We start from the raw sequence: 12,154 nt of genomic DNA on the forward strand, positions 1-12,154 counted from the left end.
AAAGAGAACACTAGTGGAATGACTGGGCTATCCATGGGTTATCCCTTGCTCCCTTGTTTTCATCGAATGATTAACGTCATAAAGTGACAAATCTTTACTCCATTTCTTCTTAATTCATTATTCATTATGAGTTGCAGCCTAATTACATCCATTGTGCATCTCTCCACTGACCTCTTGGTATTTCAATACCATTGAGACTTTAATGTTGCATGACCTGCAGCCACATAATAATACCATTGGCTGCTATTTGGTATAAAAGATGGATGAAACAACCACAAAACAATTGAAGGAAAAGGTTGCAAAATTATAAAGAACAAGCTTGGCCCCATTGATGATATAAGAGAAGACATTTCCCCACCTAACCCTATTTTTTTGAGAGGTGGCAGACTGCACGGCTGTGGAACATGGGTGTCGATGTGTGAATGGTATGTGGTGGGATATGTGGAGGTATGGAAAATATAGCATCAGATTTTTCTCATGCATTAATAGGTTTAGTCAATTTTTTTCTCTTATGTTTTTCCCTTTTCAAAAACTTATTGTTATAAGGGATGGATGGATCTATGGGAGACTTGGATTCTTGGAAAAATTTGTATTCATTAAAGGAATTATACAGTTGACTAAAGACAATCCAGACAAATATTTTCCTTTTTTTTTTTTTTTTTTGCGGGGCAATGGGGGGTTAAGTGACTTGCCCAGGGTCACACAGCTAGTATGTATCAAGTGTCTGAAGCCGGATTTGAACTCAGGTACTCCTGAATCCAGGGCTGGTGCTTAATCCACTGTGCCACCTAGCCGTCCCCTATTTTCCTTTTTTTAAAAAACCCTGGATCCAATTTGTCCATTTGCATTGTCTGTCCAAGAAACATAACCTGATAGATGAGTTTTACAGGTTGTCCCTCATAATCTGTACAATAAACATTCTTCTTCCACTAGGTTTTGCATCTGTGGATGGTTAGACCAAGTTATTTTGAGTGATTACAGACCTCTTCTAGGAGAATCTGTAATGTTCCAGCATTTAATGAAACCATCATGACATTTCTGCAAACAGTAGCATCTGGAGGACTTGATCATTCATAGGAAATCCCTCTACAACTTGAATTCTGGTCTGGATATTGTCTATATCTGAGGAGAACACCTTGAACAAATATAAATTCCATGTTTTATGCCTGTCCGGATATTCATAATCAGAAGGTCTTCCAACAAGATTACTTCTGTTACAATATCTTTCAAGAAATCTTGAATGTGCTTTGTGTATAGATTAGAGACATCTTGTGGGAAGACAGCCTTGAAGGAAGTGTTTTATTGCCCTACCAATTCAAATGCTATTTTAAATAAAATATGTGTGTATGTGTGTGTATGTATATGGTGTGTAATATGTGTTGGGCACTATGCTAAGAGCTTTTATAAATATTTGCTCATTTGGTTCTCACAACAATCATGTGAGGTAGATGTATCATTGTCCCCATTTTAAAGTTGAGGAAATTGAGGTGGCGGTTAAGGGACTTGCCCAGGGTCACAAAGCTGGCCAGTGTCCCCCATTTTATATTCTATAGACTGTGCCACCTAGTGGTTTTTTATGGCCAAGTATAAAGAGCAAAAGGGAAAGCAAGATCGATATGTGATCTATTTTTAGACTTTTGGAAAGAGGTTTCTGTTTTGAGAAGAAAAATGTTTAAAGGAACAACATACTATATTTTAATCTCAGCATAAAGAGTGAAACTGTCTAGTGTCATCAATGGCTGCTCAAGTTTTCCCCTGTTCCTTGTCTGAGTATCAGTTATTTGGAGGGATATCCTTCCCTTCCTTCATTAGTTTCTCCTCGTGTTTCATGATTTTCCCCAAGTATCCTATCATTTTCTGCCTATGCAAACATTCACTAAAATAATTATACTCCAGTTTGCATTTTCTCTTGACTTGGACAATACCATTTTCATGGGCAGTCTCCAAATTCCTTTTCAAAATCATGGAATTGGACTGGTATGCTGTAAGGCAGCTCAGCACTCATAATTGTCATCCATTTGTCAATACTGAGGCCCAGCTGGCCTTGAATATCAACCATCCATGTCCTTTCCTCTTCACAAGTCATTTTTGCCCAGTGGATTTTTCACAGACCTTATGGCTATAATGTCCAAAAAGCACAATATTCAGTGAAAAGATTGCTGGATTTTGCATCAGACAACCTCAGTTCAAATCCAGACTCCACTACCTACTACCTGTGTGACTTTGGACAAGTACTTAACCCTGTTAATGAGGGGGTTGGACTAATTGACCTTTTTTTTTTTTTTTTTTAGTGAGGCAATTGGGGTTAAGTGATTTGCCCAGGGTGACACAGCTAGTAAGTGTCTGAGGCCGGATTTGAACTCAGGTACTCCTGACTCCAGGGCCAGTGCTCTATCCACTGTGCCATCTAGCTGCCCCGGACTAATTGACTTTTAAAGTTTTTTTGGTCTCTAAATTTATGACCCTATGATCCCATATCTTCTACATCTTTTAGTCAATTGTGTGATGGTAAAGATATAGTCTACTATGGAATATTGCTTATGAAAGTCTACCTCTTCTTTATAAATAATTTGATTGTTGATGCCCTTGATGTTGATGGCCTTATGATTCTCATATAGATTTTATAAAGTTAGGAAAGTAGACATATAGGTTGGTAGTTGCTCATCCTGACTCTACCATAAATCTCTATGTCCACTTGGTCTGATACAACTACCTTTCTTATCATGTTTTCTTTTATACAGTTTCTACCTCTACTTTAAGTCCTGGGATATAAGTCCAAAGGGGGAGGTGCTATTATCCTTGATTGTCAAGTTTGCTATACAGATTTTTAGAGGTTTTCTCCATTTTCTTGTTGGTTCCTTCCATTCTAAGAAATAAATACCTTTAAGATGACTGCTTGGTTGAGTGTCATGCCAAGTTTTCTTTTAAATGGTTTTATTCTTTATGGCTTCTATGATATTACACATAACTCCCATCATTGATCCCTACAAAATTTTTTTAAATGAGTTAACATTCTAAATTGGTGTTGTATGTGGATGACACATCTCTCTGGTTGGCAAATAATCAGGAGTTTGGCGACCAAGTTGTTTTTTCCCACCTCTTATCAGTTTCTTTGTTATAGCAATTGATTTATGTCAGCTAAATTTATGTATGAAATTGTCATCGTTTCTGGGTATATCCTTTCTTTGACCCAAATTCTCTTTTTGTCATCAATAGCTTATTTAAAGAGGTCAGGATAGAATTGTTTTAAATACGTGTTATGTTTTTATTCATTTCATTCTCCTAGCTTTGTAGTAATCTTTTTTTTTCTTTGCTCTAACAAGACTTTGGCCAGACAGACGGGTGATTCACAAATGACTCATACATCAGTAATGAGTTATTACCTGTTTGTTAAACTTATTTCTTTTTTCTGAAAAAAAAATTATTATGTCTAGAATCTTATGACTTTTTTTTTCTCAGAGGATGTATTCATGGGCCATTTGCCTCTTTCATTTCTTATTGTTGGTCCATATTTTCAAATATATATATTGTTCTTGTCACTTAATTCCACATTTGCTTTGAATTCACCAAATATGATAGTATATGACAATTAGGAGAATCTCATCGAAATCTTCTTGGAATTTCTCTATCTCTCCTCTTACAGGACGTTGGGACATTAGCTACAATTATTTGGGGGGCAGTCTTTTTGCATATATTATCATGAACACTGTGTAACATGAGATGACCAGAAGTCCCACAAAATGGTATTGCCCTCAATGCATAATAAAACCAACTCTTTTAACTTCTTTATTTGCTTCACCATTGTGAACCTATTGGCCATCCTTCTATTCAGTAGCAAATTCCTTCTGTGTTTTGATTATCTTTAAAGTGAGAATTTCAGGATTGGTATGAATCAGATCTCCCAATAGTTTGCCCACTGGACAAGAACCTCACATTTAGAGTATCAATAGTTAAGTTTATAAGTATAGACAGTCTAAAAGCTATAACTCCCTCTCCTTGAACTTTCTCTTTTTTGCTATTCTGTCACCCTCACTGTAAAAGTGGGATGGCATCAAAGAGGACTGGAGGTCATTTCATATATGTATGTATATGGGTGTGTGTATATACACACACACACACACACATCTATTTATTTATTTGTTTGTTTGTTTGTTTGTTTTCATGCATTGCCATGACCAAAAATTCATGACCCAGTGGTTAGCTCACTGTTGAGAGCTTGACTGGTACTTGAGAAGCAGATTCAGTCAGTTTCTGGGACCATATTTGGCTTGAAACCCCACTCAAAGGAGCTTGTGTTTTGCAGACATGGCCTGTAGATCCCAAGGTCAGTTGATAAAATGTGGATTTGGAGTGGGGTTTAACAGATAGAGAAGGAATTATTCACCTTTTTGTATTATGAACCCTTTTGGCAGTTGGATGAAACCTCTGGAACTTGTTTCAGAATAATATTTTTAAATGCATAAAATGAAATACATAGGATTGTAAAGGAAAACAATTATATTGAAATTCAACTATCAATTTTCTTTAATAAAACCTTTTATCTAGAATATGTGAAACAAGAAATTAACATTCATCTTTAGCTTTGACTTCTGTATTTCCTTATATTTTAATTTGACTTTCAAACAGCATTGATTAAAATATCTTATTTCGACTAGTGAGATGCCCTCCAATTAAAACTTTATTCCATCTGGAATAGTTTTTTTTCTTTTTACTTTGAATTTAAACACCAAAAAAAGAGCATCCCATATATCCAGCAAAACACAAAAAGAAATTGTATACAAAACCTTGAAACTGTATTTCATAAGTATATAATAAGTTCCACACGTTTTCAAAACTGTCTTGCTTTTCTGTGCTTCCTTCTGAATCTCCTTCTGTTCTCTTCTGTGGATTTTTTTTTTCACATTTCAGTGGTCCTCCTTTTGTTTTTTTTGACTGTAGTATTGCTAACCATCCTCCTTCTAGTTCCTTCCCAACTAGAAAATGGAGAGAAAGAAAAAAGTCCTTGTAACAAATCAGTATAATCAAGCAAAATGAATCCACTGAGTGGCCATATATAAAAATATATGTTTCATTTTTACACCATAAGTTCATTACGTCTTTTTGAAAATGGGTAAGATGTTTTACCACAATTCCTCTGGAGACATTGCATTGATCATAAATCTTAAATCTTCCCAAGTTCAATTTCTTTCTTTTTTTTTTTTTTGTAAAATAAAAAGAGATTTATTAGGAGAGAGAAACATGGCCAGGGAACAGATCACCTTGGTGACTGTCCCCCAATTTCTTTATAATATTGTTGTCCTTATATTAATGGTTCTCCTGGTTCTGTACCATAATACCCAGGATTCTCTGCAGTCATCTTTGTAATGATATTCCATTCCATTCATATACCACAGTTTGTTCAATCATTCCCCAATTGATGGGCAACCCCTTTGCTTCTAGCACTTTGATTTTATTTCCTTTTTAATCCCACCTTCAGGATCAGGAAATTTCTGTTGCTTAAGACTATTCCTTTCCAAGTATTGTCTGGGATAGTTTTTGTTTGTTTGTTTGTTTGTTTTGGTTTTTTTTGCGAGGCAATGGGGGTTAAGTGGCTTGCCCAGGGTCACACAGCTAGTAAGTGTCAAGTGTCTGAGGCTGAATTTGAACTCAGGTCCTCCTGAATCCAGGGCCGGTGCTTTATCCACTGTGCCACCTAGCTGCCCCCGTCTAGGATAGTTTTAACCAGAACTTCTGTACCACATGGCAGGAGAATGAATTCCAGTATGCTCTGGCGATCTTTTGACTCATCCCAGCCCTTTCTGGCTCGAACCACTCTCTAATAATGCTTGAATCTACAAATGTGTCAACAACTCTACTATTAAAAAATGTAAGATTGCTGTAGGGACATGCAAGAAGGTCTGGCTCGAATAGAGCCTAAACAGACATTATTCTCATTTGCCTCCTCTATCTACCCTCCTCTCAGCAGAATTAGGACTATTGCATACTAGGTGCAACTACAAAGTATATATAACTATAAAGATATAGAGGATCAGTCCCCTACCTAGGACCAGTTTCCAGGGGTAGTAATACTATCCCTTCTCTTTTCATTGTTCTAGTTTCTAACATTAGCCCCTAACAAATGGTTCTAGCTGCAATTTCCAAAATGGAGGCAGGTAAGTATGCTAATAGGACCTGGGGGGGAGTAGACCTGATCTATCCATGGCGTAGTCTCAGTAGAGACAAAGTTCCCATTGCTCTAAACTTCCTTGAACCAGCAGGCCTTACCTGAATCTGCATAACATCCTCTTTTTAGTTATGATTTTTTCCTCTCTTATATGTTTAATTTCTGGCCCTTTGAAGTCAACTTTGGATGAAAATCACTTTACATCGAATCACTTAAAATTACACAGTAACTAAATTAGTGAGCTTCTTTTTCTTCTGAGCCTATAGTTTTGTTTTGTTTTTTCCAAATACTTTTAGGTTGGACAGAAAAAAAGTTTTAATGGATATACTATAGTTTTTTCACAAGGTTCTCCACTGAACTGATTATTTCAGCTGATCTGGGAGCCCATTATTTTATCAGTTATTGGTCAGTCATGTGTCAGAGCCTCCTCCTTTCCACCAGAAGCCCCTCCATTGCCCTTTGGAGAATACTTGCCTTAATTCTTTGGCAATAACTAAATAGTGGTATTTCATGACTTGTAGCCATATAGCATCACAAGAAGAATACTGGTGTTTTAAAAAGTGGATGGGCTTTTAATTCAGAAAGAAGCTTGACATCATTAAGAACACTGTACCATTTCCCTCAGGCAATTTGGTCCCTAGCCATCTGTGCTTTCTTCCTTCCTTCCTTTCTTTTGGGGCAGTGAGGGTTAAGTGACTTGCCCAGGGTCACACAGTTTAGTGTCAAGTGTCTAAGGCCATGTTTGAACTCAAGTCCTCCTGAATCCAGGGCCAGTGTCACCTAGCTGCCCCCATCCTCTCTTTAAATTCATTGTGTGGGCAATTCCTACTATATTCATAGTGATTCCTCAAGAAAGAATTTTTTCTTCATCATCATCTTCTTCCTCCTCTTCCCCCTCCTCTTCCTCCTCCTCCTCCTATTCCTCCTCCTCCTCCTTCTTCTTCCTCTTCCTCTGCTGCTGCTGCTGCTACTTCAATCATCTCTTGAAGTTATGAGTTCCCCTACCTTACTCCCTCCACAATATTTTAATATTTGTGAGATATTAAAATAAAGGTAGTGAAAGATTGTGGCCATAGATCTGGAAGAAGAGAAACAACTGTCTGCTTTACTTTGGTGAGAATGAGGGTAGAAAGAATTACATATAAAACCTTGTATTTATTGTAATGTCATTGCCTCCTCTTACCCCATCACTTTGAGTCATTATAGATCTTTCTTGAAAACAAACAGAGGGGCAGCTAGATGGTGCAGTGGATAGAGCACTGGCCCTGGAGTCAGGAGGACCGGAGTTCAAATCTGGCCTCAGACACTTAACACTTAGCTGTGTGACCCTGGGCAAGTCACTTAACCCCAATTGCCTCACTAAAAACAAACAAAAGTTTTATTTAATAAGACATAGGAAAATGTTCCTTTTTCAAAATAAAAATTATGACCAAATGGGAAAAAATGATGCTGCTATTTCTCAACAAGTTTAAGTCTCCACAGTTGTAAATGTTAGAAATCCATCTACAAACATATTTCGATTCCAAGCCTTGCCTTCATTCCCAGTCAATTCCATTATCATAAAAATCCACCCCAGCCAAGAACTTTTTATTTTATCTCCTCTTCTACTAGTGCACTCCAGAGAGGATATGGTATGAGAGGAACATTACAGTGTCATGTAATTTGTGAGGACCACTATGCCTTACATGTATATCATAGTAAATATTCTATTGTACTGTGATGTAGCAACTACTACTATGAGGATCAGTCCAATAACCCCAAGGCCTCCTTATTACTATGTGTAGGTACATAAGTACTGTTTTGGCTAATCAACTATTCAGCTCATGGCCTGAGCCCCCTATCTCTTGCAAAGGCATTTAATTAAAATGTGAGATAATGCAAATCAAATAACAAATAAACATTTGTCAAGCACCCACTACGCTTGACACTGACAAGCACTAGGGATACAAAAAGAAGCAAAAGACAGGCTCTTATATAATCTAATGGAGGAGTGGAAATGCATTTTGCATGACTTCCTATGTACAATAGGCATGATATTTTTTGCTTTCTCAATGGGTGGGGGGAGGTGTGGGAGAGAGAGATAATTCAAAACTAAAACTAAAAACTAAAATAAAATAATGTTTTTTTAAAACAGTCTAATTGGGGAGACAGCATGCAAACAAAATTACAAAGAAATAATAAGGAAAGAAATAACAAAATAAGGCATTCTCTGCATCCATATCCAAAGGGGTTCAATTTTCTAAATTTCCAGGGAGGCATAATCAAATTCCCTTTTAATCCCTCTGATTCTTCCATATGTTAGAAGGATCACATTAGACTCATAGGCCCACTGGTAAACTTTAGAGTGTAGAGTCATCTGCTTCCTGGAATTTCTTTCCCAGAAGTCTCTGGCAGGAGACTGGAAGATGGATGACACTCGGCTTTGTCTCTAGTTCAGCATTAAGTCCCAGGGTAGGGAGAGGTAGGGGCATGGGGGAGATACTATTGCTGAACTATATGACCTCACTACTACTATTAGAGTTCCACAGTTTCCTCTGCTGCCATGTCTGTAAGCATTTATTAGCTCTACCTCCTCCCTCACCTCCTCATTGAACAATTTAAAAAGCAAAAGCAAAGTAAAACCACGGGAACAAATATGCACAGTACGGCAAAAGCAAATTTCCACATTAGCTATGTCCAAAAATGTATTTTGACCATGGTTTTTAAAGCTCCTATTTTGTAGAATACTCCCCACATATCACAGTTCTCACCTATCAGGCTTACCTATGTTCCCTTGGGAAATGCAGTCCAGAAAAATCCCTCCAAATTAGCTAGGCTTTCTCAGTCCTGAGTATAATGTAAAATGAAATCCTCAGAATAAATTGACAAGTCTCTGTGAAAAATTAGGAGTTGGAAAGCTGAGAATAAATTCTCAATCAAAAGTACCAGGTAAAAACAATTATTTTTTTGGTGAATTTTTTAAAGTTAGTTTTCCTGGGAAAATGTTAGACCTTGACAAACAGACACATGATCTTTGTATAATGCTGAAATTGTATTCCGATTTATTTTTAATTTAAAATTAATTTTTCACCTTTTTTTGGGGGGGGGGAGGCAACTGGGGGTTAAATGGCTTGCCCAGGATCACACAGTTAGTGTCAAGTGTCTGAGGCCAGATTTGAACTAGGGTTCTCCTGACTCCAGGTCTGGTGTTCTATCCATTGTGCTACCTAGCTGCCCCATAAATTGATTTTTAAAAAAATTTTACATCACATTCTTTTTTAAATATATGACCCTTCTACTTCTCTACACAGTAGACCTTTTCTCATACAAAAATTTTAAAAGAGGGAAAAAAAACCCAGTTCAGCAAAATCAGCCAAGACATTGACTACATCTGACAATGCATGTAATATCTCATACTGCTAATTCTAGACTTCTGCAGGGAAAGGAGGAAGTATTTTTTAAAAATCTTTTCCAGGGGCCAAGCTTGGTCATGATACTCATACAGATTAAGATTCAGTTTGAAGCATGTAAAATAGACCAAAAAAGAAAAGGAAAAACATTAACCCATAACTGGCACGCATACACCTCCCTCCCCTGCTCCAACATAGTGGGAAGCAGAGCATTGGCCCTAATTCGCATACCTTAGAAGTGGCTCTAGCCTGGTCTACTTTATCCTCATTTCACCAATTTAAAAATCCTCTTTATAGCTCTGGGATCAGACTATCCCCCACAAAGTGTAGGTGCTTTGATTTCTCAGTGATTTCATCTTGGTGGGCACTCCCCACACTGTATATATCAGAACACGGATCCACCTTCCTAACCTCTGCAATTTTCATCTATGTTGCCTGATATGCTCTTCATAGAAGATCAATTGAGTAAACCGCAAGGCCTCCTTTTTGTTCTTTTGATAGCCTGATGGTAGCAGGGCATAGCACTCAAGCTGTCTGACTACTGGCTTTCATCCTTATTATATGACTTGACCTACCTCCTTCTCCAGTTACATTTTGATGTATTGATAAATTGGTGCATAGTACAGTGGAAAGAGCACTCTGGAATCAGCAGGCATGAGTTCAAATCCCACCTGTGTGACCTTGGTGGAAATCATTCGGTTGCCTTGGATCTCAATTTCCTCTTTCATAAAAGGAGAGGTTGGGACCAAAAGGCTTCTGGGGTCCCTTCTAGCTCTAGAACCAGGATCTCCTTACTTGGATGCTTCCAGTGGTGCAGATTACAGCTCATCCACACTTTTTCATCCCATGTCTTACACACATTCTTATATAGATTTTTATACAAGGGACCCTACCTCCTCAGCAGGGATGTGCTGATAAATGTTTAATAAACAACTTTGGGCAGGGCGGGGAGTGGGACGATGACACACTTTTAAGTTTAACATATCATTGGTTTTTGTTTGTTTTTTTTCCAGGGCAATGAGGGTTAAGTGACTTGCCCAGGGTCACACAGCTAGTAAGTGTCAAGTCTCTAAGGCCGGATTTGGACTTAATATGTCATTGTTAACATTTTCCCCATCATTTTCTTAAGTCTAGACAATTAACAGTCAGCCAGTCAGTAACCATTTATTTTGAGGGTCATTAGGGGTTAAGTGACTTGCCCAGGGTCACACAGCTGGTAAGTGTCAAGTGTCTGAGGCTGGATTTGAACTCAGGTCCTGAATCCAGGGCCAGTGGTGCTTTATCCACTTCGCCACCTAGCTGCCCCAATAACCATTTATTGAATGCCCACTATATTCCAGTCACCACGTAAAGTGCTGGGGATACAAAAAGAGGCAAAAGGTAGTCTCTGTCCTCAAGGAGACTGCAATCTAATGGGGGAGACAACATGTAGACAAACATTCAATGTAAGCTATATACAGAATAAAAAAATAAATAAAAGAGGGAAAACGCTGGAATTAAAAGGGGTTGAAGAAGGCTTCCTGTAAAAAAAGGGGATTTTAGTGGGGATGTAAAGGAAGTCAGGGAGGTCAGGATGTGGAGTAAAGAAGGGAGAGCAACAAAACAATAAATCAAGCCCCAACTTGTACCATTTGCCCATTTCTGAGGCGTAAATGTTCACAATGAAAATTTAACTATTGGCCCTTACCAGCTGGTCCAAGGCTGGCTACAGAACAACATACTAGGTACCCTCCACCTAATCCTGCATTTCCTTTATATATTCTATGTTAACAAAGGTAGCATATTGTAATGCAATGGCTTCAGACTCAAGTAGAAATGGATCCCTGGCCAGCCTATTAGAAAACCACAGAGAAATATCATCTGTGTTGTATTGTACTTAGGTTTATCTTGTTAACATTTTCCAAGTGCATTTTAATCTGGTTCAGGCAGCACTCAGGAGTTTTGTGACAACTTGGACTAGACTGGAGTAGATAGAGAGTTGGCATCCTCAGGGTTCAAATCCAGACTCCATTACAAATTGGCCACATGACCCTGAGCAAATAATTTTTTCAGTGTCCTTGTTGTTTGTTCAATCATTTCAGTTGAAATGATTGAACCCCATTTGGGGTTTTCTTGGCAAAGATATTAGAGTGGCTTGCCGCTCCTTTCTCTAGCTCATATTACAGAAGAAGAAAATGAGGCAAATAGAATTAAATGACTTGTCCAGGGTCACACAGCTAGTAAGTGTCTGAGGCCAGATTTGAACTCAGGAAGATGAATCTTCCTGATTCCAGGTCCAGCACTCTATGCATTATGGAGCTACTTAGCTGGCCTCAGTGTGCCAGGCAATTCCTTAAAATTATAAAGTGCAGAGAAGTTGTTGATTTGCAGTGGTAGAGAGAATTTCCTTTCAGGTCATTCCTTATGCCAATGAAATCACAAGTTTGGATTAAAATCAGCATTTTACATAAGAAAACAGGCTGGTAGAACTATCACCCTCTAGCTGGAGTTTTTAGGGATTGTTTCTCTCCCCTCCAAAGTCAGAAAATTCCATAGATTATTCCATAGCACACTAAGTGAATCCTCAGTTGTTCTTTGGAGCATTTAATCTTGTGCAGGTAGG

The 12,154-nt window shown here is 38.0% G+C and overlaps 1 long non-coding RNA gene across 1 annotated transcript in view; it reads right to left on the reverse strand.

Annotated features, from left to right (window-relative positions):
• Positions 1-4,640: 4,640 nt before the first annotated feature.
• The window catches only part of LOC122734460, a 213,524-nt gene continuing 206,010 nt past the window's right edge, over positions 4,641-12,154 (reverse strand). The window contains exon 3 of the long non-coding RNA XR_006354065.1: positions 4,641-4,973. This is a non-coding gene — a long non-coding RNA (uncharacterized LOC122734460). The remainder of the gene's footprint in view (positions 4,974-12,154) is intronic.

This window comes from Dromiciops gliroides, chromosome 1 (genome assembly GCF_019393635.1).
Source record: "Dromiciops gliroides isolate mDroGli1 chromosome 1, mDroGli1.pri, whole genome shotgun sequence".
NCBI classification, from domain to species: domain Eukaryota; kingdom Metazoa; phylum Chordata; class Mammalia; order Microbiotheria; family Microbiotheriidae; genus Dromiciops; species Dromiciops gliroides.